The sequence below is a fragment of the Protopterus annectens genome, chromosome 6.part0 (genome assembly GCF_019279795.1).
Source record: "Protopterus annectens isolate FY-2018-M chromosome 6.part0, PAN1.0, whole genome shotgun sequence".
In the NCBI taxonomy this organism is placed as follows: Eukaryota; Metazoa; Chordata; order Ceratodontiformes; family Protopteridae; genus Protopterus; species Protopterus annectens.
Genome location: NC_056737.1, coordinates 861,218,747 through 861,239,657, shown reverse-complemented (window position 1 = coordinate 861,239,657; position 20,911 = coordinate 861,218,747).

Sequence of the window (20,911 nt, the reverse complement as noted above, 5' to 3'; positions counted from 1 at the left end):
CCCAGTGGTAAACAAACTAATCTCAGTGTAAACTGTTTTGTTCAGTAGTTAACTGCATCTGTAGTAGTTCTATTACTACCCTTAAAATACACACACACTCCTTTCACTTCTTAGATCTTTAAAATAAAACAATAAATAAATACTACTGTCACTTTACCTCATTCTGTGATTAGCCTGAACCGTGTGCACCATGGGACCATCAAATCCCTGCATTATTTTGTTATGTTTATGCACATGTGAAAAAAGATTTTGCATCTACAAATTATCTGTGTTGTGCACCTGTTCAATGCTTTCTCCAAGAATTCTAGAGCAAAAATACTTTATTTATTTGATTTATTTAAGGTAAGCAAGTTGGCCAAAGGACACATTACAGATATAACCTTGTTATATTACAAAGAATAAAAAAAATTGCAACATTTGAAGGAAAAGTACTCAGAGATGATAGAGCAATATACACAAAGACACCACATAGTTAAATGTTCATGCATCTGACTTACTAGGATCACAAAACTAGTACTAATGGTCGATATATGTTTTAATATTAATAAATTAAATACACTGCTGGTGTTACCAGTGATGTCCTGCAAGGCTGTATACTGCGGTTATGTCCAGTTGAACTATTCTTCTCAGACATAAAAGTGAGAAATGGGTTATGGATTACAAAACATGTTGATGATTACAACATGGGCAACATAACTACTGAAGAAAAGATGCTAAAATTCTGTAAGATGGACTACCTCAGATTTAATGTCAATACATGTATTGTCATCATACTTGCTAAAAAGGAAATGCATTATGATTACAAATTACATGAGCAAATCATAAAAAACAACAACAAAAAAAAACAAACAAAGGCACCACCATCATTAAAGATCTTGAGACAATGACAGACAACACTGTAAACTTTCTGCAATGAGCATCCTCTAAGGTAGGAACATGTATTCCATAGGCCATTTAATTCCATGGGGCATGACTTGTCACTCTAGGGGTATCACTGTCCCACTTTGTACCTCACTGATGTGACCTGTTATCATATACAGTACTGTGTTTTATAGTATTTGAACAAACGTCCTTAAAGAACTTGAAAAGGTGCAACACATACTGTACTACAGAAATCACAGAGCTGGAAAATTAGAGCTATTCGTGGCTTCAGAAACTACCAATATATTGTTGTTTCTTTTCATTTACTTAGAAGTGACGTCTGCTTCATCTATAGGCAATCTGCTTGGCCTATAGGCAATGACTGTTCCAGTTCTATTTCAAAATCTAGGTCTGGAACTGCCAGGAGATCAGGGAATCTAGTACTAAAGATACATACCAAGAAAAATTACACAATGTCTTCCAAGATAATGATATAAGCGTTTAATTCTATCAGAAGTCAGTCATTTACTTTCTCCAAAGGTATATATATATATATCTATCTATCTATCTATATATATATATATATATATATATATATATATATATATGTATATATATATATATATATATATATATATATATATATATATATATATATATATATATATATGGGTCTACTTTAAAACACCGACACGCAAAACACTGATGACGAGAACACTGAGACTGGAATATCGACAACTGAGATGACCGACAGCTTAAAAGCACAAAACTTCACATGCCCGACAAACCATAATCCCGACAATCAATAAAACAAAACAAATACCTTTTCCGAAAAACACACACACAACACAAGCACAACAAAAACCTTACAAACCTACACTAAACCTTACATACACAACTATGTATGCACTAAGCTTAACCCAAACTCTAACCCTAAGATCCATCACTATCGCACACTCACCTAACCTGCGCCCTAACCCTAACTCACTTAACCTGCCCCCTAACCCTAAAGTTTGTCCCTATCGCACACTTACCTTACCCGCACCCTAACCCTAACTCACTTAACCCGCCCCTAACCCTAAAGTCTGTCACTAACGCACACTTACCTTAACATGTCAGTGTTCTCAGCGTCGGGCTTTTAAACTGTCGGTCATCTCAGTTGTCGATCTATCGGTCTCAGTGTTCTTGTCGTCGGTGTTTTGCATGTTGGTGTTTTAAAGTAGACCCATATATATATATATGTATATATATATATATATATATATATATATATATATGTATGTATATATATAGATATAGATATATATATATATATATATATATATATATATATATATATATATATATATATATATATATACTGGAAGTAGAAAATGCCACGATTAGAGTAATGGAAATTTGACTTTTATGGACTTCTGAAACTATTGATCCCCACCACTTACAGCTACACTCAACATTTGCCTGGTATTGGCCAGTCTGCGTGAAATATTTACATTTAGAAAAAGTAGGTGAGTTTTCTGCAGTTTTCCACAATGAGTTCCACAGTCAGTGTAGAGCTAGGAGTTGGCATCATGAAATACTACAGAGAGATCAATGCAGGTTCTTCTTGAGGATGGAGCCCTAAGGGACACTTATTTTAACCTACTCAGAGTGAGCAAACAAGTAAAGAAGGTAGACCACCACCACGAACGACGTTAAAACTTTTATTTCATATAAAATCCAAAGGAGTGAGCGCTTTCGCGTGCTTCCAATGCATGCTTCTTCAGACAGATTTAAAATATTATAGTAATCCACGCCTTATATATCTAGCAGCAAAAATATTTAATTAATTAATCAATTAATTACGTCATTTAATTCTTAAATCATCAATTTATTTAAAGCTGTATAGCATAAACTGCATTCTGTAATACTTAGTCAGTAAAATGGAGAGAAAAAAATCTTATATTCATTTGGTTATGTGAGATGGCGTTTCTCACTAACAACACTCAATAGTAGAACTATGTATGAAAGAATGTGAGGATTCATATTAATAAAATACTAATCTTATTATATATCTTCTCTTTCATACTGAATATATACTCTACCCAATTATATCCGGGATGTTTACTGTGTAACAATAAAGCCAAGTATATAGCGGAATGGGAATCTCTGAATGACCAGGTGTATATAATGTTTTAAATATTAAAAACTGCTATTAAAATATACGTATATCTGTTAAAAATACATATATTACATATACTGTATATTAAAAATAAATATTTATTATTTATTAAATAAATATTAAATAACCAAATAGAATCTAACTGTGTGTATAATCCATGTATATATGTATAAATATAAATATAAAATATCAATATATGAATATGACAAAAATATATAAAAATATATAAAAATATGTGTATAAATAACTAATATATAACATCTATGAATGTATATGTATATATATTGCCCTCAATGAATATATTAGATGTTAAAAAACTAAGGACTATGACAATGTTGATGAAACATAATCTATATAGAGTGTTAGTGTACTGCATAATATTTTAGTGGGTAGTCATTCCCTATACATTAGATAGAAACTGACATAGTAAAAACTGAATATAAATATACATAAATCATGAAATCAATAAATAAATAATTATCTACTTTATCTAAAAATTCATTTATAAGGACTTAAAGCTTTTATCTCATGAAAGGACCTGCATGATAGTAAATAAATAAATAAAATAAATATAGAAAAATAGCAATCAGAATAACCTCAAGAAATATATCTACATCCATAATAGTATATATATGATGTGTCTGAACATTGCATCTAAGCAACTGAATGCATATAAACACAAAAAAATAGTGATATATAAAATATATGATGTTAATTAAGTGAGCATTCAAACCTTGATATAAAATCACACATACAATAGCAGAAATCTTAATTATACGGTTGGATATATAAAGACTAAATAAGTCAATGATATTTCCGTTTCTTCAAGTGTGATCTAATGCTAATGTAGCTATTAAGGCCTGGATACTTTTGTGCTCTAACCTTGAATATCCAATCTAACTCTAAATTCTCTAGGTCATTAAAATTGTCTCCTCTTCTTAAGTTAGGCATTCTTTTTTGTAATACCCTAAAGACAAAGGTATGATTCGGATATTCTGAGATATGTTTGGATAGAGCATTTTTAGAATCTTTCTTTTTTATAGCATATAAATGCTCTTGTATCCTATCCCTAAGCCTTCTCGTTGTCATGCCCACGTAAAAAGCCGGGCATGATTCACAAGTAGCTAAATAAATCACATTAGTATCATCACAACTAGCTGAGCAACTGATATCAAATTCATACAGTAATTCCGGATGCAGAAACTTATTAGTAGTAGATATCCATTTATATGAAGTGCACCCTCCACAAGGGACAGTGCCCGTATTAACTTTATGGCTACTTGCTTTATTAAACTTTTCATTACATAGAATTCTTTTTAAATTCTACATATTTTTATATGTAAAAGATGCTCTACTTCCTGTTAGCCTCTTTATTTCCTCATTGGTGGTTAATATTGACCAATTTTTGCTAATAATATCAGTAATATATTTATTATCACTGGTGTAGCTGATGATGCATCTTACTTGCTTATGTTCTTGATGTTCTAGATGCCTATTACCGTCCTTATGTTGAAATATGACCCTTGGTTTATAGCCAGCATCATTCATAAATGTTTCTTTTATGCATGCTATATTATATTGATTATAGCCTCTATCCAAAAGCAGGCATTCTAGTTTGTGAAATTCAATATTGCATTCAGTTTTGTCCTGGCAGATCCTGTTTAGCCTTGTAAACTGCCCTTTAATAATATTGGAAAAAATGAATCTGGGGTGCATACTATCGTGTTCTAATAGTGTATTTTTCCAACACTCTTTTCTGTAGAGAGATGTGACTAGTTTGCCTTTGTTCTCTTTTCTAATATTAAGGTCTAAGAAGTTAACATTGGAATAAGAATATTCCATCGAGAATCTGAGGAAGTCTGTAGTTTTCTCCAAGTCTTTCACAAATACTTTAAGTTCCTCAGGGGTTCCATCCCAAATTAATAGTATGTCGTCCACAAATCTAAAATACGCCAATACTTTATGATATGCAAGGTGTGAAAACAGACATGTGGTCTCCCATTTATATACGACCAAATTAGCATATGAGTTGGCGCAGGGGGTGCCCATGGCCACCCCCCACTGTTGTATGTAATAAGAGTTATTAAACATCATAGCATTCTTGGTAAGGACTATCTCTAGTAATGCATTCAGTAAAATCTGTTCACTGTTATTGTAGGCCCCAAATTTATTTAGTATATATCTTATGGCCTCTAGACCATATGTGTTGGGTATCGCCGTAAAAAGACTCTGCACATCTAGTGTAACTAGTAAATGTTTGTCAGGGATCTGTTTCTGTATATTATTAAGATGTTGAATCAATTGGTACGAATCTTTTAATATTGTAGTGATATTGTTCACTATTGGTTTTAACTTCTTTTCGATAAATATCGAAATATTTTCCGTAACCCACTGATGTCCTACTACTATGGGGCGTAAGGGCGGTGGTGTTATACCCTTGTGCATCTTAGGTAGCCCCTTAATGTATGGTATCAATGGATGTTCAATAAGTAGAAACAAATAGAACTCATGGCTAATTTGTCTAGTGACCATCATATCATAGATGTCATGGTGTACCTCATATATTAATTTATCTATTGTCTTTTTATCTATCTCCTTATATGTGAGGTCATCCTTTAAAAGTGTATCCATATATTGTATATAATCAACTTTGTAGAGTATAACAATCCCCCCTCCCTTATCTGCAGGTCTGATTGTCACACTTCTGTCCTTAGATAAAGTATTCATTGCTAACCTTTCCTCCTTGGAAATGTTGTGAAAGAGTGAAAGTGCACCTTTTTTGTAACTTGCATAATGTTTATACAGATCATTCTCACATGCTTTGATAAAGCATTCTATGCACGGGTGTAGGGTAGGTGAGAAGGTGCTTTTCCTTTTATAACATTCAAAACCATTCACTCTCTCATTCAAATTGTTACTATTCTGAGTAGTTTCTTTAAAAAATAACGCCAAGGCAATATTGCGAGTGAATAAACGCAATTCTGTTAACAAGGTAGAAACATTACTAACTTGAGCTGGTATGAAGCTCAGTCCCTTATTTAAAAGTTTATAGTCCGTTTCCGTCAATACTGTGTCAGACAGATTAAAAACCAGGTCGTTCAATCCTTTCCTCGCCCCCTCTTGCTCGTCGGTTCTCCTGACATTCTTCTTTTCCGCCTTCCATGGCTTGTCGATCTTCCTCTGGACTCTCTTCGTTGGCGTACGGGAAGTGGTAAAAAAGAATCCAAGTTTGTTTGCTGTAGTTTCGGTCTCGCTCCCGGCCCATGTTGAGTTAACAGTGCTAGCTGATTGGGTGGTGGTGTGCTGTCATCTGTGTTAATTCTGTGACCACTCGTTGCGTCTACCGTGTTTACGTCACAAGACATGGCTGAGTCTGTTAAAGGGGTTTGGTCTTCTCTCTCACTAACTGATCCTCTTACTCTTCCTTCAACCCTTTCGGTTCGTTGTTGTCCTTCTCTCTGATTGTATCTTGGCCATACAAAGACCTGGCCATTTGCGAAATCTTGTACATCTCTCTGTAATTTACGTAGTTTAACCACTTGTAGACGTTCTCCATAAGCACTAACTTGATTGATAAGACTGTCAATTTTACTGGCAAATATTTCCCCTTTAAATCTCTTACTTATGTCTTTGTATAATGAATCGGTTTTAGCTGATAATTCATTTTCTATTGGTTGAAAATAGTCAATAATTAATTGAATATATTTGAAACCAAGCTCAATGTTCATTTTTTGCCAGTTCTTAAGGAGCACGGGGTGGCTATTGCCGTAGGAGGGCATGCAAAGCACCCTCATTACCCTGGGTACTACTTTATGATGAAGGCATGCCTCTAAGTGACGGCGTTGCCACATCAGTCTGAATTGTTTATATAAATAATTTTCCAGTTCTTTGTATAATGGATTGAAATCATTAAGTAGGTTTACAGTACCTGATTCCGTTATATTAGATTGTACGGACAAATTCATATTAAGTAACGGATTAGATCTCTGCTCCGTTAAGTGAATCCATTTAGAATTCGACATAATTCTTTCAGGATGGTAATCAAGTTCGACAGCTGAATTATCCATCGTGTAGGGAATCGGTGAACAGCCAACAGCAAAAAACAGTTCCAAACAAAAAGCACACCTTTCCCTCAAAGTTGGTCGACCACAAAAAACCAGCAACAAACAAGTAAAGAAGGTAGACCACCACCACGAACGACGTTAAAACTTTTATTTCATATAAAATCCAAAGGAGTGAGCTTGCGATGCTTCCAATGCACGCTTCTTCAGACAGATTTAAAATATTATAGTAATCCACGCCTTATATATCTAGCAGCAAAAATATTTAATTAATTAATCAATTAATTACGTCATTTAATTCTTAAATCATCAATTTATTTAAAGCTGTATAGCATAAACTGCATTCTGTAATACTTAGTCAGTAAAATGGAGAGAAAAAAATCTTATATTCATTTGGTTATGTGAGATGGCGTTTCTCACTAACAACACTCAATAGTAGAACTATGTATGAAAGAATGTGAGGATTCATATTAATAAAATACTAATCTTATTATATATCTTCTCTTTCATACTGAATATATACTCTACCCAATTATATCCGGGATGTTTACTGTGTAACAATAAAGCCAAGTATATAGCGGAATGGGAATCTCTGAACGACCAGGTGTATATAATGTTTTAAATATTAAAAACTGCTATTAAAATATACGTATATCTGTTAAAAATACATATATTACATATACTGTATATTAAAAATAAATATTTATTATTTATTAAATAAATATTAAATAACCAAATAGAATCTAACTGTGTGTATAATCCATGTATATATGTATAAATATAAATATAAAATATCAATATATGAATATGACAAAAATATATAAAAAATATATAAAAATATGTGTATAAATAACTAATATATAACATCTATGAATGTATATGTATATATATTGCCCTCAATGAATATATTAGATGTTAAAAAACTAAGGACTATGACAATGTTGATGAAACATAATCTATATAGAGTGTTAGTGTACTGCATAATATTATAGTGGGTAGTCATTCCCTATACATTAGATAGAAACTGACATAGTAAAAACTGAATATAAATATACATAAATCACGAAATCAATAAATAAATAATTATCTGCTTAATCTAAAAATTCATTTATAAGGACTTAAAGCTTTTATCTCATGAAAGGACCTGCATGATAGTAAATAAATCAATAAAATAAATATAGAAAAATAGCAATCAGAATAACCTCAAGAAATATATCTACATCCATAATAGTATATATATGATGTGTCTGAACATTGCATCTACTCAGAGTGAGAGTAGGAGCTTCATTCTGGACTTTGCAGGCTCATCCACTCAGGGAAATATTCATCCATTTAACAGTAGTAGAGGATTATGAGCTAATTTTTAAGGACGCTGAGGATATTAAGCTTATTCCCACCACTCATGTAATAGCCCACCATACTATATTACTGAATTAAAGCTTTGCTGACTTATCATATTCTCAATTTCTTTTGATGTTTATATAGTACGCAGTCCCTTAAATAACATTATCTTAACCTGCTCCTTTACTTTGTCGTTGGCTGAATCTCTATTTTTCTTTATCAGAAAAAGTCAAAGCACATTGTTCACTAAAGTAGTGTAAATATCTTCTGTACATAATTCATTAGAGCAAAGTTTCCAAGTTCCAATAACATGACAGAACCTTTAAACTTGGTCTTCTTTAACAGAACTTTACAAACAGTCATAAATTTTGCACATCATGAAACCACAATGACCTGGATCACAAAATCCTGAAACTTGAAAGAATGAAACTACATTTTCCTGAAATGTCATACATATCCATACCAATATGAGTGTTATTGGGCAGGGCTTTATCTCCATTGCACTCTTAACATACCAACTCAAACATCATAGCAGCATGGTGTTTGCTGAATGTTACCAAGCTAGGTCTCAGAAAAATGCAATTTCTGTCTTTTAGTTTCATGATTTTGTCATTCATTCTAGTGTTAGTTTCATGATTTTGTGATTCATTAATGTGCTATACTCCCCAAATATTTTACTGTTTACAATGGCAGTATCTATGAAATACCAATTAACCTGATGAGTTATATTAGTATTTATTACAAGGTTCTTCTATTTTCTGTTCAGCACTGAGAAAGCACATAATCAGGCTGGGGAGATAGACCATGCCATAGGTCTAAACTTTGACGTATGGAGTGTACTACATTCACTGGGATGATTGATTATAGTTATACTGGTAATGAAGCTTGCCTCCATTTCTTCCTGTATGCTGTCTGCCACTGACTGTATGCTACTGACTTCAGGCTCTAAACTTCTAATGATTTTTGAGGCCTTTCGTGTGACTGATCTTGTGTTGTGTGTATTATGGTTTCTAAGGAAACCAGATTGAAAGTGTCTTGTTTTTGCTTTGTTTTCTAAAAAAGCCTTAAGTACTTAGTTGGAGCACTTTTCTCTAACAACTTATCCAGCTCGAAAATTATATAGCTTGTAAATTAAATGCCTGTCCCAGTGATAAGGAGCAGATGAAGAGAACGACAGTAGTTTCTTTAAGTACAGATCATCCATACTGCATTTATATTGCTTTTATTTATTTATTGCAGAAAGGCATTGTTTGTACACCTTCTATTCCTTCATGAAGATCTAAGCACCATCCTTCCAAGTAACATGTGTCACAACTGTACATTCTGTTTAACTTAGTATCATATCTATCCTAGACCAAAAGAAAACTTTCACTGGTTTCCAAACTATGAGGAGAGGCAGAATATTTTATTTGCGTATTTGATACCTAGTGATATGGTCTTTTACAGGCTACAACCCAGAATTAACAATATAACTAAAAAGTAACAACTATTTAGTGCTCCTTAGGAAAATCATAGATTCCTACTTGCGCTGTTTAAACATCTGTGTTCTGATTTAGAATAACTAATGCCATGTTCTGAGACACCTAATAAAAATTGTCTAAACCCATTCATGGGGTAATTAGTAAAGACTGTGATAGAATCTACAGAGATAAACAGATTGTTGATAAACAACAGTAAATGACACATGCTGTTCCATATTGCATATTACTCACCTAGGCAAGGCAGCCTGAGTTAGCAAAAGCTTCAAGGTGATACGACATGATGATCATTTATCCTGTGAAATAACAATGGTGGTAGAAGTGAAGCTCCTCTCATCATTTCATTACTGCCTGAATACAAACTCCTAGATAGTCACAGATATGTAGTCGTGCCTAAGAATAGATTATGTTAACTATAGGAAAGGTGACATATTAAGAGATAAAACTGGAAAACTGCAACATCCTCTAGTTGAATGGCAGTGCCAAAAGTATGGAAAACTAACTTACTGAAATGTGATCAGGCCTACACTTTGCCAGTCAGTTTTAGTGATGAGTAGGGTTAGTAGGAATATGGACCGGAATCACTAAAGAATTCATGACTAGGATGTTAACAGCCCCATGATGTGTATAAGATCACTCATAAAAACATGCCAACACTTGAGAGGCCAACACCAGCTCTTTCATTTTTGGAGGCAGGGAGGCTGCTAGACCCATGTCATTTGTGACACTTAACAGTGGCTGTTTATATTGCCTACCTGTAGTATCCATGCTGGCTCATGCTGAGTCAGACAGAGGCTTCTTTGCTGAATCAAAAAATGAGAGGAAGGAAGTTTCTATGTGTGTCAAACAAATCGGCTAGCTGGGGACAGGGAATGGTGCAACTTGACAGGATCCCTTGGAGGTGGGGGTGGAGAGACTAACCTATCAATACTCCCATCTAGGCTGGGAGCAAAGAAAAATAATCTGATGAATTCAGCAGGCAGTCTTCTGACAAAAAAAGTAATTCTAAATCAGAACAAAGTTGCTTAAACAGCTCAAGTAGGAGTTTGTCATTTTCTTATAGACCATTGCATAGTCTTTAGATTTTAGTTATGCTGTTAATTGTGGGTTGTAGTCTGTTAAAAATCAAATCACTCAGCAGGTATCAAATATGTAAATAAGATATTCTATGTATCCCCATGGTTTGGGAGCCGGTGGCAGTTCTCTTTTGGTCTAGGATGGGCATTCTCTATCTAGATCACCTATCAGCGTACCAGTGTAGCTCACATCTTATTTTAGATGCTGGTCTCCCTCCTTAATCTCTCTATGGCAATTTTACTCCACAATTTTTTTGACCAGTAATGATTATGGCTGAAATAAGTACTTATCTTCCCAACTAACTGGAATCTTTGATGCCTCAATGACTGTTCTAGGGAGTGGTGAGTGTTCAGTGTTCCATATGAATTCAGAGCTTTCCTTTTCTGCACAATGACGCACAGCATTTGCTTTAATGATTTGTAAGCAGATTGGAGCATGTATTATAGCTTCCTGGTATTAAACTGCAGTGGCAGTGCACCCACCAAGCAAATGTCTTTACCAGTACTACTCCTTCAGGTGGACCCAACTCCCACAGCCTATGTGAGAACCAATGGCAGCCTCTTTTCCCCCTCTCCATCTCAAAAGGAAATGTGTGGCTCATAGCTCTGAACTGATCTGGAGTCATAATTTTGCTATGTTTCTTAGAAAGCAAGTGATTTATGAGAAAAGATGATAGAGTTCAGTCAACAAATAAGATGGCCGTTACAACTGCAGGCCTATGTTACTGAAAATACATATTTTCTGTTTTGTTACACTAAGCACTTTCTAAGGCAACACTAGTATCTGTACTTAAAAAATATCCATAATATGAGTCCTTTGCTCCTCATTATTTCTGGTTTTGCTCTTGATTCTGAAAGTAAGAGATTGAGAGTTGTGGAATTAATTCATTTCTTCAGAGAAAATTTGACAGAAAGGCAGCTCATTGCTCATCCACCTGACCACTGCTGGCTAATAATCCATTTTTTGTCATGGTTTTAATACAAATGAAGATGCTTACTGGATGCCCTTCTATAAAGCCTAAACTCCCAAGCTCATATAAGTAGAAATTCTGCAACCAGAAAATGCTTAATTTCTTGTCTTTTTGGATTCTTTCTAGGATATACTAAGGTGTGTAAGCTCATATCCTCTGGGACGACATTCCAAAATAAATCTGATTATATTTATACTGCATAACTTTGGTAACTCTGTTCTTTAAGGTCAGCATGATGGTAATATAATCTGCCCACTACTATGTATTATAACATTATCATTTTAGTTCTTAACCACCAAATCAGAAATGATGATTACTTAAGTCAACATTCATATTAGCTACCCTTACAAGAAAGCTGTCAGTTGACTCATTAAGATTAATATCAGCAGTTCCTATTTTTTCAAGTAAGAAATACTTCCAAGCTACCTGCCTCTGTCCCCACAGTTGTCCTGCACATGATTTAAAGCACTCCCATGATAATACATACAGCACCTCTGTTACTGTCTACTTTCTTGTGATATGCTGGCTGAGATTAGCTGCTGGTGTCTCTCCCTAGTCTCCTCTTCTTAAGCTCTTTGAACCACCAGACTTCATCTAATATTCTTTCACAGTCAAGAGTAGTAACTGGGGCATCCTTGTGTCAGCATCATGCTTGCTACCACTGTGATATCTGCACATGACCTACTCATGCCCTACCTCCACTACCTATGTACAATGGCCTAAAGTCAAGAAGAGCAGAAACATCTTTTCTGCATCCCTGTCAGTTTGATCATGGATCATAGATTGAAGCTCACTAGCAAGAACTGTCAATTTGTATTGAAAGCTATTCCCTCCCCCAGGACAAGTGACTCAGAAAAATGGTGGTCCTTTGCCATCTACCCTGCCAACTATTTATTTGTTGGACTCTGTAGAGTCAAATTTATTTGATAAAATCATGGCTATTTGTTGGACACTGCAGTGCTAAGATCCCTTCTGTGGACAGATAGTTCTCTTGAGTAGTGTCAAACAGAAGAGATTGCAAGAATGTCATGGTGTCAGTGCAGTGAGGATCTGAAAAGAGTGGTGGTCATTTTATAACTTGATTGGCAGGGTCATTGGATACTTAAAGCTGTAAATGATTCCTGAAGCACCACTGGCACATCCCCACAAACACATTTTGTTTCTGGACGGTATCTATTGCAAATGCCCTGGAAAAACTCTATGTAAGACTACAACAGACAGAAGGGCTTGCTCACCTTTGAAGAATGAAGAATATTAAAACTGTATGTAAGACTACAACAGACAGAAGGGCTTGCTTACCTTTGAAGAATGAAGAATATTCTGTAACCAGAGATAACAAACCTGAGTATGGCCTAATAAGAATATTTATCTGTGACAGGCAAAGGCCTGAGTGATTTATAGGCCCTCTATGTTACTATCAGGAAGTCATATCCAGCAGTAGGGCATCAGGGAGATATTTTTTGTCAGAAAAGCTTCAGCATTTTTACTCCGAGCTCCCTCTTTTAAACCCATGAGGTGAAGGTTATTTTATTTCTTTCTCCATCTCTTTTAGTTTTTCAGGTAATAAGTTGGTATATTGTTTGAACAAACTGAATATGGTTTACACATGCTGAAGTTGCATATTCTTAAGAGTCACAGACAAATCCAAGATAGCAGTTTTATCTGCTTCTATTCAAGTTTCAACTTGATTAGGTCAAGCTGCAGCTTTCTTTGGTAATCTATCAATCTGATGAATGGATTCACTCCAAATGCCATTTGATTGAATATTAATGGCCATAAAGAAGATTCAATGGTCATTGAGGTTGCAGTTTTCCCCAGTGATGTACAACTGCATACTTGGTATATACAAGTTGAGGGTGCATGTGGGGTGTCCCCCATACTTCTCAACTGCCCAGAATTTTGCCTCATATCTTTGGTATGTTCCTCCTACAGTTTGTGGTCTTCTTGCAAATCATTGAGGACCAAAGTTACTAAACACTAAAAGACATTTGAGTTTTTAACTTTATATCCTTCAGAAAATGCATGCTAATAGAAAACCAGTTATTATAGCAACTTTCTAAATTTCTTAGAGTAATCATTAAAATCTATCCCTCATTTTGGGCCTTTGTCCCACATTACTTCTGGCATTGTCCATATTTATTGTGCTAAGAGTTTAAGAGATATGGTCTTCCCAATATGGGGGGAGGGTGCAGGAAGTCACTGCAAGCAAAATAAATAAATAATAAATAAATAAAAATAACATATTCTGTTCATTGAAAATGTTTTTGGTTATTAGATTTCTTCTAAATGGCATTTGGGAAAAAATGCATTCTGTAGATCAACATGAATCTTTTTTTTTCTGTAGTGTCCAATAGGACAGCCTTCTGCATTAGAGAATGTTCCTCTGCTGATCAACTCGGTCAAGATCTTGGCCATATTATCTGCCATCCTTATTGCTTTAGTTTATACATGATTAATGTTTCCTGTGTGGCAGGTTTAACTTACCCAAAGCTAAGTACCAAGGAAGCAATCTTGTCAGTTAGTGATGAAAAGGGAGAAGGAATCCAACAGATGAAATGAAACTAGCAATGTTATTCCCAGTGATATGGAGCTGGTTATCAGAAATCAAGTTCAAGTTAAAGCCTCCATTTTTGTGATATTATTAACTTCTATACTAAATACATACCTGTAAGATGTAATATGTAAGTAAAGTCAAGAAAAACTCTTCTGATGGAATACATAGCAGAAAAAATAGATACTACTTAGGTTTCTAAACTTACCCAAGTGTAAGAAACAAAATCTAGATTAAATAGAATACAGAGACTGCTTGCACTAATGTATCCAAAATTCCAAACCTAACTATTAATTCAGATTGCTCTTAAAGGCTAAAACCCATGATAAATTATTCTTTGATTGGTTTCCTACTGAAATCTGGAGACTTGAATTGATTGTGGAATCCCAAGACATTGAAAACAAAAGACCAAAAATGCAGGAGAAGAGCAAATATTGAACATCTCTATTCTATTTTAAACTTGTTTTTTTTTTCAGGGAGACAACCCTGTGTATATGTACCAACCTCAGAAAAAGGGAATATTCCAAGAAACAGCAGTCTTGGACTTAATATACGTAAGTCTGTTTTTCAGCCATTCGGTCTCCACATGTCACGACTTGGCAATTCAGGTCCCAAGATTTTTAATAGCTGTACTTTAAATACATCACAAAAGTTTAAATGAAAAATTCTGTATGTATTATGTTATTATTAAACAATTTTGTGATCAGCCTATCTCTGGAAATAGTGAAAATACTGGTAGAAACAATGTTTGTAAACTTTGCAATCAGCAGACACATGTTCTGCTATAGATACAAGACATAAGAATATGTCAAAAGCAGAAATTAAAAAAAACAAACTAATTTCTATGGGACCAGCAACATACTTGGCAGTTTCCTATAATTTATTAACAGAATCATGTAAAACCTAATTAAGCTCTTATTAGTCATGTTAAACAAAATTTTAGTATCTGGAAGTGTCTCTAATTTATAACAATAAGCTGTAGTCTCACAGATTTTCATCAATCAATTACAACAGAGCCAAACAACTTTAGAACCATCTGTCTGACCAAATATTCTATAGAATATCACGCATACAGCTATAATCATAGGATCATAGGAAGTTACTAGGCTCAGCAAGCTCTTGCCTGGTGCCCTGCAGAGTTCTACAGCAGCAGATAGACAAAAGAGAGATTTTGGAGTGATTAAGTATCATTTTTCTGCATTTTCTTGCTGCCTTTAGCTAATTCTGCCTAAAATGCCAATTTTCTAGAGTTTCTGTGATTTAAAAGCTTGTTTCAGCTACATTTTGTACTTATTTTACTGCCTGCACTTTAACAAAGTCATTTTTGTGTTTAAATTACCTGTTCAACTGTTGTAGGCTGCACACTCAAGTGTGATAGCCATTTCTACACATTTAAAGTGTTTTCTGATTGTATCCGCTTTATTTTCTGAAAAAAAAAAAAAAAAAATATATATATATATATATATATATATATATATATATATATATATATATATATACTTGTTTTCCCACCTTTCTAAGCTAGTTTAGTCCAGTTTTCAGGTTAGTGCTGAATTCAGGGCTGTGTTACATGTTTCTGTGTTTGCCCATACCTTACTTGGATAGAAAGAAGTTTCTCTGTTCACTGTGAGAGAGGGAGCTTTGAGCAGCCTATCTGTCCCTGGAGGACTGGTTTCAGCCCAGAAATTAGTAGTTTATTGGCCATTTTGGGCTAATTTCTATCTCTTTCATTTACCTGCTATAAAACCCACATTTGCAAGGTTTTTGTGCTAGTATACAGCTCAGCAAGCTCCTGCCTGGTGCCCTGCAGAATTCTACAGCAGCAGAGAGACAAAAGAGAGACTTTGGAGAGATTAACTATCATATTTCTGCATTTTCTTGCTGCCTTTAGCTAATTCCACCTAAAACGCATATTTTCTAGAGTTTCTGTGATTTAAAAAGCTTGTTTCAGCTACATATTGTACTTATTTTACTTTAACAAAGTTGTTTTTGTGTCTAAATTGCCTGTTTAACTGTTGTAGGCTATACACTCAAGTGTGATAGCCATCTGTGCATTTAAAGTGTTTTTTTATTGTATCTGCTTTATTTTCGGAAAAAAACAAAAAAAAGAAAAAGAAAATACTTGTTTTCCCACCTTTCTATGCTAGTTTAGTCCAGTTTTCAAGTTAGTGTTGAATTCAGGGCTATGTTACAAGTGTCTGTGTTTGCCCATACCTTACTTGGATAGAAGGAAGTTTCTCTGCTCACTGTGAGAGAGGGAGCTTTCAGCAGCCTATCTGTCCCTGGATGAATGGTTTCAGCCCAGAAAATAGTAGTTTATTGGCCATTTTGGGCTAATTTCTATCTCTTTCATTTCCCTGCTATAAAACCCACATTTGAGCGGTTTTGCACACTGGGCAGCGCCGGTTAGCTAGGGTATAACTATTCCTGGCTCCACAAAGTTTACTCTTCAATTTTTCCCTTGGAACTAGATACACTTTCAACTTAAGCACTCAAATCATTCACTTCTCATCCAGGCACTTGCCCAGAACTCATAGCAAGCACTAATAAACCTTAGCACTAGACCCCCCTATACTGTAGAGAAGGACAAGGCTCTCTATTCGACCTTACCAGCCAATCAGTAAAACAGTTCACTGTACCTATCCAGGCATGTCCAAAGGGCAGTTTCAGGTGTACTCTCCAGTCCAACTAGTGAATCTGGGCATTTTGTAGGCAATGTTACAATTGCCTCATGTACACAGACAACCCTCTCCTCCTTCCACCAAACACTAATACATGCGAGAGATGCAATTATACAGCCAAACTGGGGGCTAAGCTCTCTCAACCCAAGACTGGACCAAGCAGTCAAGAGGAGAAGGGAATTACTTGCATCACACCACCAGTCTCACATAGACCTATGAAACCAGCACTGGCAAAAAACACACATAAATACACAAAAACATACTTGGAGGCTCTAAATAAAAATCTGCAAATGCAACAGAGACCTCCAAAGCAGACATCTAAGCAACCTCCACCCCCCCAACACAAACCATGAAACACATACTTCACAAAACCAGTGTGCCACACAATCACAGCCCTTAAGGCAAAATAACATACCCAACACACTATTAATAGGTGACTCTATAGTCAGGTACACTGACGTGCCACTCACTAGGCTGAACAAGGAGAAGGTTACTGTTAGTTGCCTGTCGGGTGCCAGGATCCACCACATAACACAAACACTCAGGTCACTCCAGAACAAGTACAAATATGACTCTGTCATTGTCCATGTTGGTGTTTATGACCTGAGCCGTACCTCCTTGGACTACATGAAATGGGACATGGAGGAGCTCTCTGATCACGTAGCCCAAGCCGGTATGACCCTGACCCTGAGTAGTATCCTGCCCTCTCCAAGAATGATACCACTGTATAGAGGAAAAATTATCAATTTCAACAATTGGCTAAGCTTCTGGTGTCATTCAAAGGGGATCCAGTGTCTGTCAGCCTGGGATGACATGCCCGACAAGCCACACTGCTTTGCTAGAGATGGCTTGCACCTGTCACCCTTAGGCTTTTGAATACTAGCCAAGGCTCTTGCCACCCCCATAGTGCCATTTTTAGGCAAGGCTCAAAAGACAAACCCACCACAGTAAATAGCACAAGTAACAAAAAACTGAGGGCAATGCTGCTCAACGTCAGAAGTCTAAACCTCAAAATGCACACACTCAAGGCACTCCTCAGTATGGAGAAAATTGATATATGTGCAGTAACAGAAACCTGGTTTAAGGCTCCAGAGAGCACCCCAGCACTACCAGGCTACAACTCATACCATACATTTTGGCCACAAAACTCAGACTGAAATACAAAAGGCAGGGGAGTATCCATATTAATCAAGGATACCCACACCTCTAGGTTAGTGGCACAGCACGATGCTTCAGAGATCATCCACTTGCAACTAACAATGGGCAAAACTACTATTCAAATTATAGCTTGCTACAGATCACCCACCATGTCCCAGGACTCCCACTCCACATTCCTGGAAACATTGGGAAACATAAAAGACATACCAAACACCCTGATATTGGGTGATTTCAATTACCCAAACATTAACTGGGAGAACTACTCAAGCACGAACTCCCTTGCCCAACATTTCCTATAATTTATAAACCCAAACACCCTGGATCAACTGGTCAACATCCCCACCAGAGGTGACAACATATTGGACCTGGTCATCACCAACAGGGGCGACTGGTGTTCCACACCAGAGGTTAACCCCTTGCTGGTTAGATCTGACCATAAACTAATCAATCTGGATATCCACATTCCTCTACCACCACTGGTCAAAGAAACCACCATGAAAAACTTTTCAAAAGCAAACTTCACATTACTTAAGACCAAGGTGGTAAGTTTCAAAGCCTCCACGCTAAAAGATAACGCTGTCCAAGCTGCAAAATCCTTTACTAATGCACTCTATGGGCACATACAAGAATGCATGGATCGTGTTATCCTAAACAAAAACAAGACTCACTCCTGGTGGACCCCTACCATAAACAAGCTATACAACAGAAGGAGGAAACTAGTACAGAAAAGAGTAAAATCCTAAGAAGGGAAGACATCCCCGATCAGTATCAGCAAGAAACTACATTCCCTCATAAAATCATCCAAGACTAGCTTCGAAAGAAAAATTTCCATGGACTCCAAAGATAACCACAAGGCATTCTTTAGCTATGTCAAGGATCTAAGTGGCAATTCTCAGATCTGCTCAGAGTTAGTGCAGAATAGCACAAAATACACTGAACCGACCAATATAGCCAACATCCTAGCAGACAGGTTCAGTGCAAACTTCACCCCCAAAAGGGCCCATAACTACACCAGAAGAATGTAGTGCCCCTGAAATCACAGACACTCAGGTTAAAACAGCTCTCTCCAAAGCCAAAAACACAGCATCAATGGGACCGGACCGTGTCCCAGGCTATGTCCTACACAAGCTCAAAGATGAACTAACCCCTCACCTGAACACACTGTTTAAACTCAGCCTCTCCACAGGCTAAGTGCCCACAGAGTGGCGCACAGCAATGGTTATTCCGCTCCCCAAAGGTGGAGCCACAACAGACCCTGGGAACTATTGCCCTATAAGCCTGACTAGCTTGCAAAGCTATGGAGCACATCATCATGGATCTCATTAACAGAGACACTGGAAACCTCCAAACACTGGACCCTATCCAGTTTGGCTTTGTTAAGGGCAGATCATGCCTCCTAAACCTGGTAAACGTCTTTGAGACAGTCACCAAGGCTATAGATGAGGGAAAGGTGGTCCACACAGCCTATCTAGACTTTGCCTTCGGCACCATTCCTCACTCAGGTATTATAGGCAAGCTCACCAGCCTAAACATAAACCCCTATGTCACGAGATGGGTTGCCAACTAGCTCATGGACAGAACCCACATGGTAAGAGTTGCAGGAGCTAGGTTTGACTCTAAACCAGTTACAAGTGGCATTCCCCAGGGCTCAGTCCTAGGACCCCTCCTGTTTGGCATATACTTGTCAGAGGTATAGGCAAGCACAGGAGGACTATGGCTGACCAAGTTCGCAGATGACTGCAAACTAGGGGCTATAATTGACTCTCCGGCTGACATAGACATCCTCCAAAAGGGTCTCATTGAGACAGATACCTGGTGTCAAAATCATGGCCTCAAGCTAAATGTCAAAAAGTGCATAGTCATCCCCTTCGGAAAAAACAAAGTACCCACAAACTACCACATAGGTGGTAGCCCCATAAATACGGAAGACGTAATAAGGGATCTGGGGACCCAAGTAGATAGTAACCTCTCCTTTGATAATCACATTGCCAAAGAGGTTAGAAAATCCTTCTATGTGACCCACCTAATCACAAAAGGGTTTGCATCCAGATCGAAAGAGGTCATTGGGCCCCTCTATGCATCACTCATTAGACCCATCATAGAGTACAATGCCCTATTTAGGATGTACCACACAAGACACCTGCAAAAACTGGAAAGACCACTGAAGTTCCTCACCAAGAGGATCACTGGCCTCAAGCAGATGCCCTATGCAGCTCGACTGAAGAAACTCCAGCTGTACTCGGTTGCATACCGCCTACTCAGAGGTGAACTCTGCCTGACATACAAGGCCATGTCCAACCCAGAATTGATGGACATGCTCCACCTAAAGAAAACCATATCCCCTTGAGCCACATGCTCCAGGGATCTAAACCTCACCACAACAATAAATAGGACGTGCTGGAGTGATAGATTCCTGCCCCAGAGACTTCCCATACTCTGGAACAAGATTCCAATCTACATTAGGCAGAGCTCCTCGCTAACCCTCTTCAAGAGAAACCTTGATGAGTGGATGGGAAACAGAAAGTTTACCCCAGGGATCACTTCAATGGTTCTGCTGGAGAGAGGCACAGGG